Raw genomic sequence first — 25,259 nt, 5'->3', positions numbered from 1 at the left:
AGTGCTACGGGATGATAATTGTTTAGTCAGGTTACCTTTGTGTTCTTAGGAACAGGGACAATGGTGGTCTGCTTTGAACCATGTTGGGATTACAGACTGGGATAAGGAAATGTTGAAAATGGCAGTGAAAACACTTGCCAGCTGGTCTGCACATGCACTCTGGTATTCCGTCTGGCCCAGCAGCCCTGCGAGTGTTAACCTGTTTAAAAGTGTTACTCACATCGGCTACAGAGAGCTAGATCACACAGTCTTTTAGGACAGCAGTGGCTCTCATGCCAGGCTCAATGTTGTTTGCCTCGAAACAAGCATTTGTCTAGGAGGCTTGCATCTCTGGGTAATTTACGGCTGGATTTTCCTTTGTAATCCGTAATAGTCTGCAAACCCTGTCACATCTGACAAGCGTCTGAGCCGGCATAGTAGGACTCTATCTTAGTCCTATATTTACCTTTTCCATGTTTGATGACTCGTCGGTGGTCGTAGCGAGCTTTCTTGTGAACGCTTAGTTGTAGCAGGCTTTCTTGTAAGCGTCCATGTTCTGTTCCTTGAAATCTCTAGCTCTAGCATAGAGCCCAGTGTGGACATTGCTTGGAATCCATGGATTTTGGTTAGGCTACATACATACGATCAATGTGGGGATGATGTCGTTGATGCACTTATTGATGAAGCCATGACTGATGTGGTAAACTCCTCAATTTTATTGTAATAATCCCTGAACATACTCCAGTCTGTACTTGCGAAGCAGTCTTGTAGCCTAGCGTCCACTTCGTCGGACCACTTCCGAACTGAACGTGTCATTGGTACTTCCTGTTTGAGTTTTTGCTTGTAAACAGGAAGCAGGATGATGGAGTCATATTCTGATTTGCTGAAGGGAGGGCAAGGGAGAGCCTTCTATGCTGAGAGATACAGTACATGAGCTTAGGCCTATACTAGTGATATAAGACTACTCAACCTCTGCCAGGAAGAATAAACATTTATGGCACATGAGGTAGTGAACTTATATGGGTGGGTGGTTCAAGCTCTGACTACTGCTCCACAGTCACTATACTATTACTGATTATGCCACAGTAGCATCTCTAAACAGTCCTCCTTTATTTTCCCTATACCGAACAATCAACTGTGCAATCAACTCATCCCCCCAGTCCTTGCACTCACCCAACTCTTCAACAGACTCAGTAGAGCTCTCCACTTCACTATAATACAGTCAGTGAGTTCTGTCTCTGAGTCTCTGTCACCACACTACTCTATCTGATAGATTGTCAGTGAGAGAGACAGATCTTTCCAAACTACAGAAACAGATGCTGTCTGAGCATGTGTACATCTGTACTGAGCTGTGACGGGCTGACCTCTGTGTAACCGGTAGTGTGTGACAGCGTTGTGACAGTGTTTACCCTGGGACTGTCACTGTTGTACTGATATCTGATCACAGGATCAGAACAATGTAAAGCCACCATGCAGAGTGGGTTCCCTGTGACAAGACTAGGTGGACCTGATGACTGCTCAAAAGGACCCGTGTGTGTGTGTGTGTGTGTGTGTGTGTGTGTGTGTGTGTGTGTGTGTGTGTGTGTGTGTGTGTGTGTGTGTGTGTGTGTGTGTGTGTGTGTGTGTATGTGTGTGTGCTGACACTGATGTGACACATACAGTGTTTGGTGATGTATTACATTTGTGTATGTATGCAGCGTTGCAGTTCAATCAAATCAAATCAGATAAAAGTTTATTGGTTTATTGCGTACACAGTTTTGCAGATGTTTATAGCAGGTGCAGTGAAATGCATATGTTACTAGCTCCTAACATGCAGTAAAATGTCAAACACAAATAATCATAACATAAATCAAGAAATGTCGGAACTAATCGTATTAACAACCCAAATAGCACTGTAACAGTAATCCAAATGCAATCTACACGTATCTACATCGGATGAATTTACACAAGATATACTAAGAAGTATATGTACAGCAGTAGATATATTAGTGTGAGCCATGTCAAGAGTCTATAAATAATATAAATAAATATGCAGTGTATAAATATGCAGTGTATAAATAAATATGCAGTGTATAAATATGCAGTGTATAAATATGCAGTGTATAAATATGCAGTGTATAAATATGCAGTATATAAATAAATATGCAGTGTATAAATATGCAGTGTATAAATATGCAGTGTATAAATATGCAGTGTATAAATATGCAGTGTATAAATATGCAGTGTATAAATATGCAGTGTATAAATATGCAGTGTATAAATAAATATGCAGTGTATAAATATGCAGTGTATAAATATGCAGTGTATAAATATGCAGTGTATAAATATGCAGTATATAAATAAATATGCAGTGTATAAATATGCAGTGTATAAATATGCAGTGTATAAATATGCAGTGTATAAATATGCAGTATATAAATAAATATGCAGTGTATAAATATGCAGTGTATAAATATGCAGTGTATAAATATGCAGTGTATAAATATGCAGTATATAAATATGCAGTGTATAAATATGCAGTGTATAAATATGCAGTGTATAAATATGCAGTGTATAAATATGCAGTGTATAAATATGCAGTATATAAATATGCAGTGTATAAATATGCAGTGTATAAATATGCAGTGTATAAATATGCAGTGTATAAATATGCAGTATATAAATAAATATGCAGTGTATAAATATGCAGTGTATAAATATGCAGTGTATAAATAAATATGCAGTGTTTATAAACATTGTAACTAAAATGCAATGTTGTGAAGATATTAGAATGAGCCATGTCAAAAAAAGCAGTATTTAAAAAGCAGTACAGCCACCTGAGTGGCGCAGTGGTCTAAGGCACTGCATCGCAGTGCTAGAGACGTCACTACAGACTCAGTTGTTTCACAACTGGCTGTGATCGGGGGTCCCATAGGCTGGTGAACAATTGGCCCAGCATCGTCCGGGTTACGGAAGGATTTGGCCGGGGGGTGCTTTACTTGGCTCATCGCGCACTATCGACTCTTTGTGGCGGGCCGGACGCCTGCAGGCTGACCTGGTCGTCAGTTGAACGGCGTTTCCTCCAACACGTTGGTGCGGCTGGCTTCCGGGTTAAACAGGCGGGTGTTAAGAAGCGTGGTTAGGCGAGTCATGTTTAGGAGGACGCATAACTTGACTGTTCACCCCTGTTGGGGAGTTGCAGCGATGAGACAAGATCGAAATTGGGGAAGGGGGTAAAATACAACATTTTAAGAAATAAGCAGTACAAAACCCCATGGCAAAGTGGATAGAATTGCAGGAAATTAGCTTCCGCACAAGAGCCCGGAATATAATGTGAATGGTTTGTATAGATAGTATGTGAATAGAAAAGGTGTGTACAGCATTAGTTATGTTGTAGCCTTGTTGTCACCTAATACAACTTGTTCCTGCCCACGGCAAACTGTAGGAAAGGATTCAGTCCTTGACAAGTGGGAGGACAGGATTCAGACTGGTGAGACTAGAGCCTACTCAGTTTCAAGAATAATGCTCAGTGACCATTTTAATGCATTTTAAAAGGCTAAAGCTATAATTTGTATAGGCAATATGGTTATCTTCTGCTAAGTAAAATAGCAGGCCATCACTGCATATTTTCTGTCTCGTATATTGTAGTGATTTCCATTGTGTTTTACTGCCTCACACATGGCTAGGTAGAGATAAAAAAGTCAGACAAAATAATTAGGAACAAAAGACCTCTAATTCTGGCCCCATTAATTCATAGGAAATATATATATTCTCATAAAGAAGGAGGAAGGGAGGGAGAGAGGGAGCGAGAGAGTGAGAAAAGAAGGGAAGGAGAGACAAAAATGATGTGTGAGAAATGTGTGTGTGTGTGTGTGTGCTTGCGTGTGTTAATTAATGCTTGTTTAGACATTCATGTCATGGCTGGAGAGAGCGATGGTTTGTTCCTTATTACCAGAGAGGAGATAATGACCCTATAAAGCCGAGCGCTGTGTGTTCTCCTCTCACGCACGGCTACAGCCCCACCGACGCCGTGCGCCATAGAGCCACAACAAAACAAGAACAATGGACAAAGAAATTAGAACTGAAGTCATCCGGACAATTAGATATGCATATTTTACGCTCCTATGTCTTTTAAAGCCAGGGATTAAATCTCCCATGTTGGAAACGGATGGGTGTGATGCGTGATGTTGATGCTTTGTAGTGTAATCAGAAGGAGCTGAGGTCCGTAGAGACGGCCGTGTTGGAACCAATAATGTTAATGATTTTACAGTTACACAGTGAAATAGGTACTACTTTCCTTTGTATTCATGTTCGAGCTGATAGTTTAGATGGTATTGAAGAGGAAATAACATTTAACTGCAGGCCTTATGTAGTGACATATTGTGCACATTTTCTAGGTTAAAACATACACTATACATACAAAAGTATGTGGACCCCTTCAAATTAGTGGATGTGGCAATTTCAGCCACACCCGTTGCATGAAATCGAGCACACAGCCATGCAATCTCCATAGAGAAACATTGGCAGTAGAATGGCCTTACTGAAGATCTCAGTGACTTTCAACGTGGCACCGTCATAGAATGCCACCTTTCCAACAAGTCAGTTTGTCAAATTTCTGCCCTGCTAGAGCTGCCGCGGTCAACTGTAACTGCCTCTGGAAGAAATGTCGACACAAGAACTGTTCGTCAGGAGCTTCATGAAATGGGTTTCCATCTGGCAGTCCAACGGACGAATCCGGGTATGGCTGGCTGTCAGAAGAACGCTACATGCCCAAATGCATAGTGCCACTGCCAACTGTAAAGTTTGGTGGAGGAGGAATAATGGTTTGGGGCTGTTTTTCATGGTGCGGGTTAGGCTCCTTACTTCCAGCGAAGGGAAATCTTAACGCTACAATACACAATGACATTCTAGACGATTCTGTTCTTCCAACTTCTGTGCTTCAAACAGTTTGTGGAAGGCCCTTTCCTGTTTCTACATGACAATGCCTCTGTGCACAAAGCAAGGTTTGTACAGAAATTGTTTGTTGAGATTAGTGTGGAAGAACTTGACTGGCCTGCACAGAGCCCTGACCTCAACCACCCGAACAGCTTTGGGATGAATTGGAACAAGGACTGCGAGCGAGGCCTAATCGCCCAACATCAGTTTCCGACCACACTAATGCTCTTGTGGCTGAGTGGAAGCAAGTACCCACATAAATGTTATAGCAGCAAAAAGGGTACCAACTCCATATTAATGTCCATGATTTTGGAATGAGATGTGCGACGAGCAGGTGTCCACATACTTTTGATAATGTAGTGTACCTATAGATTTGATGTTTGCAGGCGTAATACGGAGAGTCTCCTGAAGGATAATCAATATGTGCGCAGAGCACAATGTCTGAAGATCAATAAGAAGCTGTTGACTGAGTTCCCCTCCTATGATTACTTGGTAGCATGGACGCTCTCGTCTATCACATACTATATAACTGTGTCTGTATCGTATGATCTTCTAGAAGTATATTTTGCAGAGGCATTATTTGGTATCAAATGTAACTGTTTCTTACAGACACCCCTCTCCTCTCCCACTGATGGCAGTTTTCTGAAGGTGACCTTAACTCAGCCAGTTAGACGTGCACCCCCTTCTCTCCCCTCTTCCTGGAAGCAGAAAACCCTACAAACAGAAAAGCGCAGGAAGCAGCAGAAAAGGTGTGCAATGAGAGAGGAGGTGTGTGAGTGCTGACGGCCTGCTGATGGGATGCAAATGGATGCGTGAGTGTTTACACATCGCTAATTCCCAGCCGTCACTCACCGCAGTCCTTGGAGGGAGACTCATCAGACATGGGAAAGAGGGGAGAGGGGGAGAAACGAAGAAAGACAGGGGGAGAGAGAGAAGCAGAGAGAGTCAAGGAGGGAGAAAGAGGTAGATGGAGAGAAGGAGAGATGGTGAGAAAGAGGAGGAGAGAGAGAAAGCAAGAGAGAACGAGAGAGGAAAATTGTATGAACCCTGTAAGCTGATGAGCTGTCAGTTCAGTGTCGTATGCAAATGATGAACAGCGGGTTCACCCAGGGGTCATGGTGATAGGAAGTCAGCAAGAAACCGGTGCACACTTTAAGCCAATCAGAGCTCACTCTATGCCACCAACAGGGAAACAGCATCTGGAGTGTCAGTTACACTGCAAGAGAGCAAAGCAGAACCGGGTTCGACCCAGTCGATTACATTAACAGGATGTAGCGTTATACCACATCCATCCTCTCTAAATGGTAACCTGTGAAGTCTGGTTCTGTCTAAGAAAAGAAAACATTCACAGACGTTACCATCGGCTCTGCTTGTCTTCATTCTGTCCTTCATCCCAATATAAGTATCTCTTTCTTTATTTCCCTTCTGTGTTTCGTTTGTGAGCAGGGCGCCTCGGCTCTCTCACCCTGTCAGCATCCCACCATCCTTCCAACATCCACACTTCTTCTCTTCTCTCTTCCCCCTCCACCTCTCCCCCCTGGGCAGGATGAAGGCTCTCTGATCTGGCTAATTGATTGGCTGAGGGGAATACAGCTGAACCCTGAGAGCCTCTCTACTGACAGGCCACAATGCTTTGTTCTCCCTAAGACTGCTCCCTGTGTGTGTGTGTGTGTGTGTGTGTGTGTGTGTGTGTGTGTGTGTGTGTGTGTGTGTGTGTGTGTGTGTGTGTGTGTGTGTGTGTGTGTGTGTGTGTGTGTGTGTGTGTGTGTGTGTGTGTGTGTGTGTGTGTGTGAGTGAGTGTGCATGCATGTGTGTAAGGAATACACAAGAAGCCCAGGGAGGTTAAGAGACATAGCGGCAGAGAGGAAGCCACCGTCAGTAGCCATTGCCATCGGTCAGTGAAATGTCAGTTAAAACTGATGGTGAGACTTGTCTGGGTACTGGGTAGAGAGGATAAGAGGCTATCTGTGGTTACAGCCTGATGGTAATTAGAAAGGATAGCGCTAATTAGACATGTAGCAATTAAATTAAGACCTGATTGCCTGGGCTAAATGGACCAGTCATGAGGTAATTATTATTGATGATTGGCTCAGTTAGTCATAGGATGATGATGATGATGATATACTCCACACATTTATCTGCTCTGCAGCATCATCTGTTGTGTGAAAAAATGACCGCCATATGTTGTTTATTTTGTTAAGTTTGTGATTACAATGTTTCTCTCATCTCTACATTAAGTGGGTCTCTCAATATTTCCCCGGTGGATGTTCAGAGTCATGGATTTCAGTTACTTTGCACTCTCAGGTCCTAACCTGGAACTAAGTTCACTTTGGGAATCAATTCCTCGGTGCCCCTGTTTAGGAAAACCCCTCCTCTCTACAGAGGGTTTAAAGACAAGGTTCAACAATTCAGCTGAACTCAGGGGAGATATTGGACAGCTTAAGTCAACTAACGAGAGAACGAGAGAGACAGGGAGGGGAAAGGAGACACCAGACAGCTAGCAAGTCATCTAACAATAGATAGAGAGATGGTGAAAACATAAAATGGAGACAGCCCAAAAAAGACAGAAAGATAGAAAGAGGGAGACAGTAGAGGGAGGCAGGGATCGATAGCAGTAGACAGAGCGCAGGGGTGACAGAGATCCCCAGTAGTTCACATTCTTCAGTAGGATTAAATCAGCTGGAGGATACAGGCAATCTGTTATATCTACTGCACCACAGGGAGAGAAAAGGAGAGAGGGGGAGGATGGAGGGAGAGAGATGGGAAAGATGAGAGAATAAGAAAATGTTAGGAGTGTATCAATAAGGTTAAAGGTTATGAAAACTTCCAAAATGCGGTCTGTCTGAGAGGATGTAAAGGTCAAGGGTTGTCTGAGATTAGAAACAATGAGGCCTTTTTTTGAATGGGTTGCAAGTGTACGAGTACGTTTAAAAAATGAAATAATACATATTTTTAAATGTTTTATGAAAAATAAAATAAAAAAGTGTGTAGAATTGATAATGAACCTATATATATTTTTTCAATAATTTAACATCTGAACAATTTTTCTTCAATCACAGTATTTTCAATATAGAGTTATTAGCAGCGCTATTTAGCGGAATTGGTTGATATTGTGGTCTCAAACCACTGAGCTTAACATTTTTCATCAGAAATAATAAATGTTATTATTGACTATGAAAAAGGTGGGACTATTGTTCCCTTGTTTACATACTATTATTACATTTACTATCAATATAGCGGTAAACGTGGTTTTCCAGATAGCAGTTTGGCCCCAAAAAATTATACTTGAATATTGAATTGCGACTGAGACAACCTGGTTCAATTTGTGTCCTGAAGCAAAACCAGTTGAGAACCACTGATCTAGATGTTCTAGACTAGAACAATAGAACATGCGTATGCCATTTTAAATGCTATTTTATTGTCTATTGGACAACAAATTTGAAAACGCAATTTCAAACCACTACTTGTCTGCTGCCAAAGAAGTGACTGTATCTGTTAACCATGACCATTTACTCAATTGACAGATTCCGAAGAATGAAAAGCAGCATTTTTCTATGAACCAGAATGAGAAAAGGGTTAGGTGTTAGATTCCCCTTCTGATCCCCTCATGGCTCAGTGTGTTGGTCCTGTCATCCCTCATACCTGAATTACAGCACTACCTTGTACCATGGAGAGCGAGAGAGAGAGGAAAGGGAGGGAGAGCAAAATGGAGGGATGAGAGAGAAAGAGAGAGAGAGACGAGAGAAAGAGAGGGAGGAGAATGAAAGAGATGGCATAACAGATTGAGGAGGAATGTGAGATGAAGAGAGTGAGAAGAAAAGGGAATAGCAGGTGTGAGTGGGCTGTAATTTGTGTCTTAGCCAAGGGCATTTGTTAAACCTGGGGTAAGGATTCACACTTGTGTTCCAAAACCCTGGGCTAACGGAAGAACACAACATGCGACTAACATTCTATCTCTGAAACTCAACCATGTTATAAGCAATACGACACAGTGGCGGCCACTGATTGGCTGAATACCCGGGGAGCGAAGTAGAGTGAGTTGTCAACATAGCAGCATGACAGAAATATGATGCCAGTAGTTTCTACCAGTAGTTTCTTTGAGAAGATATATAGAGCAATATGTGCATTTGAACAACACTCTCTTACCCACACTACTTACACGCGCCAACGAGAAGTCATTCCTATGTCTGACGCAGATCGCGCTGCAAGTCCTGCCTCTCCCATCTCCTTATTGGTTTATAGAAGCAGGTACCCACGTGCCATCTCCTCATTGGTTATACCCACGTGGGTGATTGAAAAACGAACTGTTTTGCCGGTTGTCGTGGTAATACTATGAAAGTGTAGATGTCAATCACAATATATTTGTTCAAATAATAAAAAGCCTGGAAGGAGGAGAGATGACTAGAAATGATTCGGTTGACTGTTTTATGCGTGGATTAATTGTCGGAGTAGAGGACCTTGTTCATTTCAGGTAAAATAACAACTCAATGTTTATATCCAAGACAAATTAGCTAGCAACAGCAAGCTAGTTAAATAGGACAAATTAGCTAGCAAGTGCAAGCTAACTAGCTAAATTGCCCTACATGTTTAATGCTTTTCGACCTGTCCCCAAATTAATGTCATTGGTTTGGGGTTTGTTTAGATATTTTAACCTGCGTGTCGTGATTGCGTTTGGTGTAGGAGGAAAAAAATAAATGTATGCATGATAGCACACGATGACGTACGCGAGCAGCTAATTTGGGTTCCGTGTAAGAGAATTGAAAGGTTCAGAACTTTTGTGAAACATCACAGCACAGTGGACAAATATATGGCAGCTAGAAATCAAAACTGAGTGGTCTTCAGAGATAGATGGGAGGGGTTTAGGGTAGCTGAACGCTGGGAGTAAAAACAAACCAAATATAACTAAAGTAAATAATACTGTTTCCTTAAAATGTATATAGGATGTAAAAGCTGGAAGTAGAAGCCTAAGTATTGTTGTCCATTAGTGTATTCCGATTAAGGGAGGGGTGGTAGGCAGGGGAAAATAATAAAGGAAAATATATTTAAAATATATATAAATATATATTTAAAAAAGGCAATTATCACAATTCAGTTATAACGTGGCTAATGGGCTAGCTTATCTATTTATGTACACTACTGTTCGGGGTCACTTAGAAATGTCGTTGTTTTTGAAAGAAAAGCACATTTTTTACACATTAAAATAACATAAAATTGTTCAGAAACACAGTGTAGACATTGTTAATGTTGTAAATGACTATTGTAGCTGGAAACGGCTGATTTATTATGTAATATCTACATAGGTGTACAGAGGCCCATTATCTGCAACCATCACTCCTGTGTTCTAATGGCCCGTTGTGTTATCTTGGCCATGTTCTGTTATAATCTCCACCCGGCACAGCCAGAAGAGGACTGGCCACCCCTCATAGCCTGGTTCCTCTCTAGGTTTCTTCCTAGGTTTTGGCCTTTCTATGGAGTTTTTCCTAACCAACGTGCTTCAACACCTGCATTGCTTGCTGTTTGGGGTTTTAGGCTGGGTTTCTGTACAGCACTTTGAGATATCAGCTGATGTACGAAGGGCTATATAAATACATTTGATTTTATTTGATTTAGCTAATCCAAGTTTATGATTTTAAAAGGCTAATTGATCATAAGAAAACCCTTTATTATGTTAGCACCGCTGAAAACTGTTGTCCTGATTAAAGAAGCAATAAAACTGGCTTTCTTTAGACTAGTTGAGTATCTGGAGCACCAGCATTTGTGGGTTTGATTACAGGCTCAAAATGTCCAGAAACAAAGACTTTTCTTCTGAAACTCTTCAGTCTACTCTTGTTCTGAGAAATTAACAATAGCCGAAGAGAATTCTCTTGGGAGATAATACGGACGGCATTTGATTGTGAGGTATTCTATGTCGGGTGCACAAAAGGACTTGAGTTCCTGTATGTTATTACAATTACACCATGAGTTGTTAAACATGAATAATACACCCCCAGCCTTCTTCTTCCCAGAGAGATGTTCTTCCTGTCGGCACGATGGACTGAGAATCAAGATGGCTGGACAGACTCTGACTCCCGAGAGAAACATGTTTCCGTGAAACAGAGTATGTTACGATCCCTGATGTCTCTCTGGAAAGAAACCCTTGCCCTGATCTCGTCAACCTTGTTATCCAGGGACTGAACATTAGCGAGTAATATACTCGGAAGTGGTGGGTGGTGTGTCTCCTAAGTCTGTCTAGAAGATCACTCCGACTACCTCTTCTCCGCCGGCATTGTTTTTGGTCAGCCTCTGGAATCAGTTCAATTGGGTAGTGCGAAAAAGGATCCACTTTGGGAAAGTTGTATTCCTGGTCGTAATGCTGGTGAGTTACCTCCGCTTTGATACCCAATAGTTCTTCACGGCTGTATGTAATAATACATACGTGCTTCTACACCTGCATTGCTTGCTGTTTGGGGTTTTAGGCTGGGTTTCTGTACAGCACTTTGAGATATCAGCTGATGTACGAAGGGCTATATAAATACATTTGATTTGATTTGATTTGACATACAATTTTCTGGGCTAACAAAGTAAGAAATAATACATTAACAAACAAAATACTGCAACGTTTCCAAAGAACTATAAGTGAAGCAGCCCACTCTGTCGGCGCCATCTTGGGTGCTTGACAGCCATTATGAGGAACAGTCCGAACAACCCTACTCCTTGGTCAGAACATCCAGTGTCAATAGGGCAGTGCAGTGTGCTCTCTGAATTTACGAACAGACAATCTGATTACACTCTGAATTACGACCGCACCCTTAGGTGTCAATCAAATGTATTTTAGCATCGATCAAATGGGTGGGCAGTCAGGGAAGTTCCCATTCAGTTGTCAAAACGTGGGTTGGAACAATCATGCATTGGCAGGCAAGCTGTACGAGCAGTCTAATATTCCCCATCTTTTATCAGTGCAAATATGACAGCCAACAAGCTGAATACGTTTGAGAGGGTTTATCTAACGTTCCCTTGATAGATTTCAGTTCATCTTGCTCTGGCTAGCATAAGTTGTTGATCTTCTTGTTGTTGATGTGCATAACTGAGGGAGAGAGCCTTCCTTGTCATGGTTGTTTGAACTAGAAGTGAATTTGCATATTGGCTTATTGGCATATATAGGCCTGCTGTAGCTGTGATTGGCTATGGTGCACCGGTCTGCATAAACTCATAAACAACCTCAGTTACAAAGCTCGAACCACTAGGCTACCCTGCCACCCCAATGCTTACTCTACAGTGCCTTCAGAAAGCATTCAGACCCCTTGACTTTATCCACATTTTGTTACGTTACAGCCTTATTCTAAAATGCATTCAATCGTTCCCCCCCCCCCCATCAATCTACACACAATACCCCATAATGACAAATCCAAAACAGGTTGAGACATTTTTGCAAACTTATAAAAAATGAAAAATGAAATATCACATTTACATAAGTATTCAAACCACTTAGTACTTTGTTGAAGCAACTTTGGCAGCAATTACAGCATCAAGTCTTCTTGGGTATAACGTGACAAGCTTGGCACACCTATATCCAGAGATGTTAGATCGGGTTCAACACTCCTGTGCTGTCTTGGCTGTGTGCTTAGGTGAACTGTCGCCCCAGTCTGAGATCCTGAGCGCTCAGGAGCAGGTTTAAATCAAGGATCTCTCTGTCCCTTGCTCCGTTCATCTTTGCCTCGATTGCTCAAGTTTCCTCCAGACGTGACTTTTATTATTTTTTATTTAACTAGGCAAGTCAGGTAAGAACAAATTCTTATTAGCAATGATGGCCTATCCCAGCCAAACCCTAACCCAGACGATGCTGGGCCAAATGTGCGCCGCCCTATGGGACTCCCAATCACGGCCGGTTGTGATACAGCCTGGAATCGATCCAGGGTCTGTAGTGATGCCTCTAGCACTGAGATGTAGTGCCTTAGACCGCTGCACCACTCGGTATTCAGGCCAAAGAGTTCAGTCTTGGTTTCATCAGTTCAGAGAATCTTGTTTCTCATGGTCTGAGAGTGTTTATGTGTCTTTTGGCAAATTCCAAGTGGGCTGTCGCGCCTTTTACTGAGGAGTGGCTTCCGTCTGGCCTGATTGGTGGTATGCTGCAGAGATGGTTGTCATTCTGTAAGGTTCTCCCATCTCCACAGAGGAACTCAAGAACTCTGTCAGAGTGACCATCAGCTTCTTGGTAACCTCCCTGACCTAGGCCCTTCTCCCCCGATTGCTCAGTTTGGCCGGGCGGCCAGCTCTAGGAAGAGTCTTGGTGGTTCCTAACTTCGTCCATTTAAGAATGATGGAGGCCACTGTTTTCTTGGGGATCTTCAATGCTGCAGACATGTTTTGGTACCCTTCCCCAGAACTAAAGGTGAAAAAACTGTGCCTCGACACAATCCTGTCAACCTCATGGCTTGGTTTTTGCTCTGACATGCACTGTCAACTGTGGGACCTTATATAAACAGGTATGTGTCTTTCCAAATCATGTCCAATCAATTGAATTTACCAATCAAGTTGTAGAAACATCAAGGATGACCTGAGCTCAATTTTGAGTTTCATACCAAAGGTTCTGAATACTTATGTAAATAAGGTATTTTTTAAAATAAATGTGCTAACATTTCTAAAAAAACAGTTTTCTTTCTTTTTTAAATTTATTTTAATTTTACTTCTATTTAACCAGGTAGGCAAGTTGAGAACAAGTTCTCCTTTACAATTGCGACCTGGCCAAGATAAAGCAAAGCAGTTCGACAGATACAACGACACAGAGTTACACATGGAGTAAAACAAACATACAGTCAATAATACAGTATAAACAAGTCTATATACAATGTGAGCAAATGAGGTGAGAAGGGAGGTAAAGGCAAAAAAGGCCATGGTGGCAAAGTAAATACAATATAGCAAGTAAAACACTGGAATGGTAGTTTTGCAATGGAAGAATGTACAAAGTAGAAATAAAAATAATGGGGTGCAAAGGAGCAAAATAAATAAATAAATAAAAATGAAATACAGTTGGGAAAGAGGTAGTTGTTTGGGCTAAATTATAGGTGGGCTATGTACAGGTGCAGTAATCTGTGAGCTGCTCTGACAGTTGGTGCTTAAAGCTAGTGAGGGAGATAAGTGTTTCCAGTTTCAGAGATTTTTGTAGTTCGTTCCAGTCATTGGCAGCAGAGAACTGGAAGGAGAGGCGGCCAAAGAAAGAATTGGTTTTGGGGGTGACTAGAGAGATATACCTGCTGGAGCATGTGCTACAGGTGGGAGATGCTATGGTGACCAGCGAGCTGAGATAAGGGGGGACTTTACCTAGCAGGGTCTTGTAGATGACATGGAGCCAGTGGGTTTGGCGACGAGTAGGAAGCGAGGGCCAGCCAACGAGAGCGTACAGGTCGCAATGGTGGGTAGTATATGGGGCTTTGGTGACAAAACGGATGGCACTGTGATAGACTGCATCCAATTGGTTGAGTAGGGTATTGGAGGCTATTTTGTAAATGACATCGCCAAAGTCGAGGATTGGTAGGATGGTCAGTTTTACAAGGGTATGTTTGGCAGCATGAGTGAAGGATGCTTTGTTGCGAAATAGGAAGCCAATTCTAGATTTAACTTTGGATTGGAGATGTTTGATATGGGTCTGGAAGGAGAGTTTACAGTCTAACCAGACACCTAAGTATTTGTAGTTGTCCACGTATTCTAAGTCAGAGCCGTCCAGAGTAGTGATGTTGGACAGGCGGGTAGGAGCAGGTAGCGATCGGTTGAAGAGCATGCATTTAGTTTTACTTGTATTTAAGAGCAATTGGAGGCCACGGAAGGAGAGTTGTATGGCATTGAAGCTTGCCTGGAGGGTTGTTAACACAGTGTCCAAAGAAGGGCCGGAAGTATACAGAATGGTGTCATCTGCGTAGAGGTGGATCAGGGACTCACCAGCAGCAAGAGCGACCTCATTGATGTATACAGAGAAGAGAGTCGGTCCAAGAATTTAACCCTGTGGCACCCCCATAGAGACTGCCAGAGGTCCGGACAGCAGACCCTCCGATTTGACACACTGAACTCTATCAGAGAAGTAGTTGGTGAACCAGGCGAGGCAATCATTTGAGAAACCAAGGCTGTCGAGTCTGCTGATGAGGATGTGGTGATTGACAGAGTCGAAAGCCTTGGCCAGATCAATGAATACGGCTGCACAGTAATGTTTCTTATCGATGGCGGTTAAGATATCGTTTAGGACCTTGAGCGTGGCTGAGGTGCACCCATGACCAGCTCTGAAACCAGATTGCATAGCAGAGAAGGTATGGTGAGATTCGAAATGGTCGGTAATCTGTTTGTTGACTTGGCTTTCGAAGACCTTAGAAAGGCACGGTAGGATAGATATAGGTCTGTAGCAGTTTGGGTCAAGAGTGTCCCCCCCTTTGAAGAGGGGGATGACCGCAGCTGCTTTCCAATCTTTGGGAATCTCAGACGACAATAAAGAGAGGTTGAACAGGCTAGTAATAGGGGTGGCAACAATTTCGGCAGATAATTTTAGAAAGAAAGGGTCCAGATTGTCTAGCCCGGCTGATTTGTAGGGGTCCAGATTTTGCAGCTCTTTCAGAACATCAGCTGAATGGATTTGGGAGAAGGAGAAATGGGGAAGGCTTGGGCGAGTTGCTGTTGGGGGTGCAGTGCTGTTGTCCGGGGTAGGAGTAGCCAGGTGGAAAGCATGGCCAGCCGTAGAAAAATGCTTATTGAAATTCTCAATTATGGTGGATTTATCAGTGGTGACAGTGTTTCCTATCTTCAGTGCAGTGGGCAGCTGGGAGGAGGTGTTCTTATTCTCCATGGACTTTACAGTGTCCCAGAACTTTTTTGAGTTAGTGTTGCAGGAAGCAAATTTCTGCTTGAAAAAGCTAGCCTTGGCTTTTCTAACTGCCTGTGTATAATGGTTTCTAGCTTCCCTGAACAGCTGCATATCACGGGGGCTGTTCGATGCTAATGCAGAACGCCATAGGATGTTTTTGTGTTGGTTAAGGGCAGTCAGGTCTGGGGAGAACCAAGGGCTATATCTGTTCCTCAATTCTCATTGTGTGTATGTTATGAATCATTTTAGAATACTAGAGCTGAGCTATAGAATGTCCACCAGAGCTGTTGCCAGATAATTAAATGTTAATTTCTCTACCATTAGCCACCTCCAACATCATTTTAGAGAATTTGGAAGTACGTCCAACCGGCCTCACAACCGCAGACCACGTGTAACCACGCCAGCCCAGGACCTCTACATCTGGCTTCATCACCTCCGGTCTGAGACCAGCCACCTGGATAGCTGATTAAACTGTGGATTTGCACAGCTGAAGAATTTCTGCACAAACTGTCAGAAACCATCTGAGGGAAGCTCATCAACCACACTCGGGTCTTGACCTGACTGCAGTTCGGTGTCGTCGCCAACTTCAGTGGACAAATGCTCACCTTCAATGGCCACTGGCACGCTGGAGAAGTGGGGGGTGGGAGTGGTTAGTGTTGGGCCAGTAACTGAAAGGTTGCTAGATCAAATCTCTGAGCTGACAAGGTAAAAATCTGTCATTCTGTCCCTGAACAACACAGTTAACCCACTGTTCCTAGGTCGTAGTTGTAAATAAGAATTAGTTTTTAACTGACTTTCCTATTAAATGTTTTATTTATTTTACCTTTATTTAACTAGGCAAGTCAGTTAAGAACAAATTCTTATTTTCAATGATGGCCTAGGAACAGTGGGTTAACTGCCTGTTCAGGGGCAGAACGACAGATTTGTTCCTTGTCAGCTCGGGATTTGAAATAAAGGTTAAATAAAGGTTAAATAAAGGTTAAATAAAGGTTCAATTTAAAAAAATAGAAGTGTGCTCATTACAGATGAATCCTCGTTTCAACTGTACCTGGCAGATGGCAGCCATCAACGTTATAAACTGAGTGCCCCATGGTGGCGGTGGAATTATGGTATGGGCAGGCATAAGCTATGGGCAATGAACACAGTTTCATTTTATCGATGGAAATTTGAATGCACAGAGATACCGTGACGAGATCCTGAGGCCCATTGTTGTGCCATTCATCAGCATGGTAATGCCCGTCCCATGTCGTAAGGATCTGTACAGAATTCCCGGCAGATGAGAATGTGCCAGTTCTTCCATGGCCTCCACACTCACCAGACATGTCACCAAATGAGCATGTTTGGGATGCTCTGGATCGATGTGTACGGCAGCGTGTTCCAGTTCCCGCCAATATCCAGCAACTTTGCACAGTCATTGAAGAGGAGTAGGTCAACATTCCACAGGCCACAATCAACAGCCTGATCAACTCTATGCAAAGGCGATGTGTCGTGCTGTATGAGGCAAATGGTGGTCACACCAGATACTGACTGGTTTTCTGATCAGATGCATATCTCTATTCCCAGTCATGTGGAATCTATAGATTAGAGCTTAATGAATGTATTTAAATTGACAGATTTTCTGGAACAAAGTGAAAAAAGACTGGAGACTTGTATCTCCCTCTATAATTTTATTAATCAGCTGTCTGAGCAGCTTGTACCTGTACACAGCCAATCTGTAAATAGCACCCCCTACTACCTCATCCCCATATTATTACTTACCCTCTTGCTCTTTTGCACCCCAGTATCTCTACTGACACATCGTCATCTGCACATCTATCAGTCCAGTATTAATGCTAAATTGTCATTATTTTTTGCCTCTAGGGCCTATTTATTGCCTACCTCCCTACTCTTCTACATTTGCACCCACTGTACATAGATCTTTCTGTTTTTATTTTATTTTGTGTTATTGACTGTACGTTTGTTTATGTGTAACTCTGTGTTGTTGTTTTTTTTCGCAATGCTTTGCTTTATCTTGGCCAGGTCGCAGTTGTAAATGAGAACTTGTTCTCAACTGGCCTACCTGGTTAAATAAAGGTTAAATAAAAATTGTATTAACTGTAACTCAGTAAAATCTTTGAAATTGATGCATGTTGCATTTATATATATTTTTTCAGTATACATAAATTACCAAAAATACACATATCAAAATATAAATACAAAACGCAGGCACAGAGAAAAACACGGTTATAAAAAACACATTCATCAGTATTAAGGTCCTCAATCAGCTTTCTGAATTGCCCTAGAGGCACTAGAAAATTGATTTAAGAACATTTTAAAGATTGTTCTACAAATAAGGTGCAAGAAAACTAAAAGTTGATTTACCTCAGTAGAGACTAAAGGAATTTCTGGAGTTAATGTGGTAATTCATGTCGAAAGTATAGTAATGATGTTAGGTACAGTGGGACTTTTTGTAAAAGGGCTTTAGAAATGAAAAAATAGCATCAAAGAGGGCCAACCAACTTTCTGGTAGAGAATGCAGTGATGAGTACTAAAATTGTTGCCTGTAATAAAACACAGTGTGCTATGATAAACTGCATCTACCGGCTTTAATGAAGTGGCAGCTGTGTTCATATACTGTAGATGATGTCGCTATTGTCTAGGACCGATAGGAACGTCGACTGAATAATCTGATTTCTACTATTTAGCAAGAGGCAGAAGAAGAACTCATCAATATGCTTTTTAAAAGTAAACTTTTCATATATCCAGATGGACACCATCCAAAGTACATATGCTTAAAACATCGATCTGCTTTAGAGAACAAAATATACTTTACCTGCATTCAATACCAATTTCAGGTCAATAAAGTTTTTCTGTAATACAACGAAGACAAACTAGTTCAGATAGAGCCTGGCCAACCGTGGGTGCAATAGCATACACAACAGTATCATCGGCATAAAAGTGCAGTTTACAATTGTTTTTACAGACATATCAATATTTTTAATGTAAACAGTAAAAAGTACAGGACCCAGAATCAACCCCTGCGGGACACCTTTTGTAATAGCCAGGAATCCTGATTTAACACAATCAGTAGAAATACATTGAGTTCTATAAAGCAAGTCATTTTTAAACCAGTTACCTGCAGCCTGGTCTAGGCCCATTGAGGAAAGCCTCTGAATTAACAGTGAGTGATCAACACTATCGAAAGCCTTTGACAGATCAATGAAGAGGGCAGAACAATAATGCCTTTTATTCATAGAGTTAACCATGTCATTTATAACTAGGGATGCAGCAGATATAGTGCTATCAACTGGTCTAAAACCTGACTGAAATACATTTGGAATACATTTCAAAGATAAGAACGATCTTAGCTGAGAATTAATGAAGGATCCTAATATATTAGCTAGGCATAATTATTTAGGTCACAAGGCTAACAACCTTTGTGAAGGGGGAATACATGGGCCACCTTCCAAAACTTGGGGATATACCAGATATAATCGTCAGGTAAAAAATATGGGTTCATGATTCAGCAATCAGGGGTCAGAGAGCTGCAGCAAAAATGGATCAAGCATATCAGCTCCAGTGGATTTTTTACATCAATCTTAAGCAAGGCATCTAGCACATCACAGATAGTAAATTGCTGAAATGAAAACAAAGATTCACCAGAAGTTGACGGGTTAACCGTCCAGACAGCTAGAGTCTGGCAGAGGAAAGAACAGTCGATTGACTGACCAGGGTCAACTACACCACCATTTATCTCAAATGTCAAGATAAAATAATTTTTTAAAGCATCACTTATCCCATTCTTCTCAGTTATGATGCCAGAGTCAGAAAGAACTTGCTTAGGCAGGGAAGAAGAGGAATTTGTACGCTTCAGTGCATTTACTGTTTTTCCAAATTTAGAAGGATCACCAGCAGAGTCAGAGACAGAGCTTAAAAAGTATCTTGATTTAGTTTTTTTATTTGAGATAGTACATCTGTTTCTCAATTGTCTGAAAGATTGCCAGTCCACTACCTAGTCAGTTTTCCTTGCTTTGGCCCAGGCCGGATTTCTCCTCTGGATTAGCTCAGGTAATTCTGAAGAAAACCAAGGGTTTGATCTATCTTTGACTCTGAATTGTTTAAAAGGGCGTGTGTCACGTTCTGACCTTTATTTCCTGTGTTTTGTATTTAGTTAGTATGGTCAGGGCGTGAGTTGGGTGGGCAGTCTATGTTTGATTTTCTATGATTTGGGGTTTTCTATGTTTCGGCCTAGTATGGTTCTCAATCAGAGGCAGGTGTCATTAGTTGTCTCTGATTGAGAATCATACTTAGGTAGCCTGGGTGTCACTGTGTGTTTGTGGGTGATTGTTCCTGTCTTTGTGTTTTGCACCAGATAGGGCTGTTGAGGGTTTCACACGTTTCTTGTTTTTGTTGTATCAGTTGTTCATGAGTAAATTTACATATTAAAAGAACCATGGACACTTACCACGCCGCATATTGGTCCTCTGATCCGTTTCGCCTCTCCTCTTCGGAAGAAGAGGAGGAAATCCCTTACAGCGTGTTTATCTGCCAGAGGAATAAATATGCAGGATATATTTCCTAGAGCCAATTCAGGGTCAGGAATACATGAGACAGTGGCTAAATTACAGTAGAACATGTCATGCGAAAACCCTTGAGCAGATGTATCTTCGAAATGAAACAAGGATTAGTATTTTGCTGTTTCATATCTCTAATACATACTATGGGATGATGATCAATGAGATCATATACAAATACTCCACTAGACAAATATTTATGTGTCTTATTAATAAAAATGACATCAATCAATGAAGAGTAAACAGGGTATTTCACATTTAGCCGTGTGGGTTTTGAGATCAATTGAGTCAGAATCAAATCAATGCATATACTCGTAAATTGATCCAAGGCTGTGCATTTTTTTTTGTTGATTTCACCTTTATTTAACCAGGTAGGCCAGTTGAGAAGAAGTTCTCATTTACAACTGCGACCTGGACAAGATAAAGCAAAGCAGTGCGACAAAAACAACAACACAGTGTTACACATGGGATAAACAAATGTACAGTCAATAACACAATAGAAAATCTGTATACAGTGTGTGCAAATGGAGTAAGGAGGTAAGGCAATAAATATGCCATAGTCGCGAAATAATTACAATTTAGTAAATTAACACTGGAGTGATAGATGTGCAGATGATGATGTGCAAGTAGAAATACTGGTGTGCAAAATAGCAAAAAAAGTTCATAAAAACAATATGGGAATGAGGTAGTTGGTTGGATGGGCTATTTACAGATGGGCTGTGTAAAGCTGCAGTGATCGGTAAGCTACTCAGATAGCTGATGCTTGAAGTTAGTGAGGGAGATATGTCTCCAACTTCAGTGATTTTTGCAATTCGTTCCAGTCATTGGCAGCAAAGAACTGGAAGGAAAGGCAGCCAATGGAGGAATTAGCTTTGGGGGGGGACCAGTGAAATATACCTGGTGGAGCACGTGCTACGGGTGGGTGCTACTATGGTGACCAGTGAGCTGAGATAAGTTGGGGCTTTACTTAGCAAAGACTTATAGGTGACCTGGAGCTAGCTGGTCTGGCGATGAATATGTAGCGCGGGCCAGCCGACGAGAGCATACAGGTCGCAGTGGTGGGTGGTATTTGGGGCTTTGGTGACAAAATGTTTCATGTGCCTTAATAACAGACTTGTATGACATTCGTAAATACGAATAAAATGGTTAAATTACGAGCCTAGTTGGTTTAGCCACAGAAAAAGCCAGCAACCTTCCCGCTAGTCATGATTGGCTGAGATAATGAGTGGGCTGGACATGTCGAGAGATGAGTTTGGATTGGTCTACCATATAGCAAGCTTCTGTCTATTTGAGCTGGTCAGTACTGTATGTGTAGGTAATCCTGCCTAACACAGCTTTAAAAAAAATGTATCGCGTAGTAGAACTGCATGAGTGTTGCGCTCCACTTTCTGGATGACGAGTTTTGAAATCAGTGGAATTAGAGTATGATAGCTAAGGAGATGGAGAAAACACCTGTCTCCAGATTTACGTCTTCAAACTAAAGGCCACCATGGCATCTGTAACAGGGAGAGGTGTCCATCCATGATGTATAGGGGTAAGATAGTCCAGCTGGCAACATTTTCAGATATTACATATTTCTAATTTTGACAGAAAGTAATTTTAATTTCAAGTTAAAGTGTACTGTTAGCTGGCTCGCTAGCTAATGTTACGTGTACAGTATGATCTTATTATTCGTATCTCAGAGCAATTTGCTTTGCTAGTTATAGCCTAATATTAGCTAGCTAACATTGAACCTGGTTAGCTACCTGCAGATTAATGCAGGGTAGTAACGTCATTAGTTGGGATTATGGTTCATTGTTTACCTAGCTAGCTAGCGACATCTCTTAATAAAAGACTCCACTATGTAAGTAACCATTTTAATAGAATGTCACTGCGACAACTGTTGGTAGACATAGCTGGTAAATTCAATCTGGCTATCTACTTCGATTTCAGAGCACTCTCGTCTCGGTGTGTAATAACGCAGAATAACTGACGAATTTACGAACGCTCAACCCCCGTTGAAATTGGCCGGTGTCAGTAAACGTTGGCAAAAACGTGTAAATTGTTGTCAGCAGCACAGTTGCAGTCACCAACGCTCTGGATGAAAACAGCCTAACCAGCTCTGCTAGGGCGAGTAAAATGGCCAGTGAACGGTTTTCTTACGTTAGTCAGTTAGCTTGAGAATCCTAGGATCAGCCCTTAAAGGGATGGGTGGGGCTAAAGCTTAAGTGGGATTAAACAATGCTGAATGCCAAAATAACATGCAAAAAATGTGGGCTCAAAACATGAATGACGGGTCACCACTGCACCCGCTCAGCCCCGGGCTAAGGTGCAGTGTGAATCTGTCTATTATGTAGCTCACAAGCACTCTCATACTGGGATAAAGAAGTGGAGAAAAAGAGAGGAGAAAAGAGAGGGAGAGAGATAAAGAAAATGAAGGTGAGAAAGACAGAGAGAGGAAGACAGAGGTAGAGAAAGGGAAAGACAGAGTGTTCTCAGTCTGAAGAGGCCCGGGGTGAGACCAGCATCTGTGGTTCAGGTATCTGAGGGGGTTGATCGATTTACCAGACGATCAATCAGCGGACATGGACTCAGAGATTTCAGGCAGGTCAATCTCTCACCAGCCCACACACACACACATACACACACACACTGAGTGAGACAGGTCAATCACTCACCAACCCACCCAGCAGACATCTGCTGATTTGTAGGAACGACAAGGCTTTTCTTACAGGCCAAAGGGAATCATACACCCAACACCCCCACAATTTTACATTTACATTATAGTGTTTTAACTTAGGGTTAAGTGTCTTGTTCAAGGGCACATCGACAGATTTTTCACCTAGTCGGCTCAGGGATTCAAACCAGCGACCTTTCGGTTACTGGCCAAACGCCTTAGGCTTCCTGCGGCCCAAATTCCACAAAGTACGGATAACGCTAATATTTTATTTGTTGAGAAGATTAAGGTTCACATTTAATGATGCAATGAGAGTGTGAAAAACAAAACAGTAAGATGTGATAGCAGCGTTCTTCCATCAGTGTGTCAGTAAAGGGAAGCGAGATGAGAAGACCAGTAGCTCAATATTCCCACAGGAGCTTCCACGCATCCTCATCAACTCAAAGCCCATGTGTTATTGAAAGCTGCACAGAGACAGTGAAGAGAGAGAAAGCGAGAGAGAGAGAGAGAGAGAGAGAGAGAGCAAGAGCGAGAAAGAAAGAAAGAAAGAGAGGATTATATAGTTTATAAGATATGAAAGATATGTGTTATTTAAATGACTTAAGAAAATAATGAAGTAAAGAAAGGAAAATACATCACATTTCAACTCACATCACTGTGAGTATTATATACATGTTCAAAGTTGCATGACGGGGGGCTGGGTAGATTTCAAAAGAATTCAAATGCAGGGTTCAGTTGGAGTTGAAATGACTATACAGCAACGCTGCAGCAGCTTGCCAGTCTTTGTGGCTGTGTGTTAAAGATGCTGTGGAAGTCACAATCAAACAACAACATATGGAGACGTGTCTATAATGTTTATATGTACATACCACTCAGAGTTTCAAGCAACGTCTCATATGGAACAATGGAAATAAATATTTATATACAGTAGTTTGCACATACAAAAGAAGGAAACCATTTCCTTGCTAGTAGTTATTTATTTTCGTTATATTTAGGAGGGGTATTTTGGTGCTATTGTTATCATGCTGAGTTGGACTGAAAGGACAGAAAGGTAATCTTTTTGTGATGGAGGGCATACTGATGGAAGACAAGGTGTTATGAAAAGCCTTTTCTCCCACTAGTGAACTCATTTCACCCAGATGACTTCATTAAAAAGAAATCTATTAGCTTTTACATGATGGACTGCTTGAATCCAGGAACATTCATCAACTAAGTCAACTCTTGGCTCTGCTGATTTTTGATTGGCTTAAGGGACACACACACACACACGCACGTGCATGCACGCGCATACACACACACTGCACACGCACATACACACGCGCACACACACACACACACACACACACACACACACACACACACACACACACACACACACACACACACACACACACACACACACACACAAACACACACACACACACACACACACACACACACACACACACACACACACACACACACACACACACACACACACACACACACTGCACACACACTGCACACACATGCATACACACACACACACACAAATTGGCCAGGTAGCTATATCAGTCAGTGTGCTCCCTCACTCTAACCATGGTGCTGGTAGAGTAACTTCATATCAATCATAAGCTCATTATGTGTGTTCCATACTGGTAATGTATCATTCTTTGTAATTACTGTGTGTGGATATGGATGTGTGTGATACCTCCTTTCAGCAGCTCATCTAACACTCCATTTATCCCCTGGCATACACCACCAGCCGGCCTCTCACACTCTTAATAAAAGTTCAAATCAGGCGACATTCTATTTCATCTTACTACAGTCTATTTCCTTCAACTCTTTTCCTTATTTCAGGTCAAATGGTGAGTATTATTTTCAGAAAGGTACAGTATGATGTTTAAATAGTTTTGATCTTCCAGCATCGTCTGAGATTCCTAAAGATTGTAAAGTGGCCGCGGTCATCCCCCTCTTCAAAGGGGAGACACTCTAGACCCAAAATGTTACAGACCTACATCCATCCAGCCCTGCCTTTCTAAAGTCTTCGAAAGCCAAGTGAACAAACATATCCCCGACCATTTCCAATCCCACCCTAACTTCTCCAATATGCAATCCGGTTTCCAAGCTGGTCACAGGTGCACCTCAGCCACGCTCAAGGTTCGAAACGATACCTTCGATAAAAAAAACAGTACTGTGCAGCCGTCTTTATCAACCTGGCCAAGGCTTTCGACTCTGTCATTCATCATATTCTTATCGGCAGCCTTGGTTTCTCAAATGACTGCCTCGCCTGTTTCACCAACTACTTCTCAGATATAGTTCAGTGTGGGAAATCGGAGGGCCTGTTGTTCGAACC

Source organism: Oncorhynchus kisutch, linkage group LG26 (assembly GCF_002021735.2).
Source record: "Oncorhynchus kisutch isolate 150728-3 linkage group LG26, Okis_V2, whole genome shotgun sequence".
In the NCBI taxonomy this organism is placed as follows: Eukaryota; Metazoa; Chordata; class Actinopteri; order Salmoniformes; family Salmonidae; genus Oncorhynchus; species Oncorhynchus kisutch.
This window is presented reverse-complemented; position numbering follows the sequence as displayed.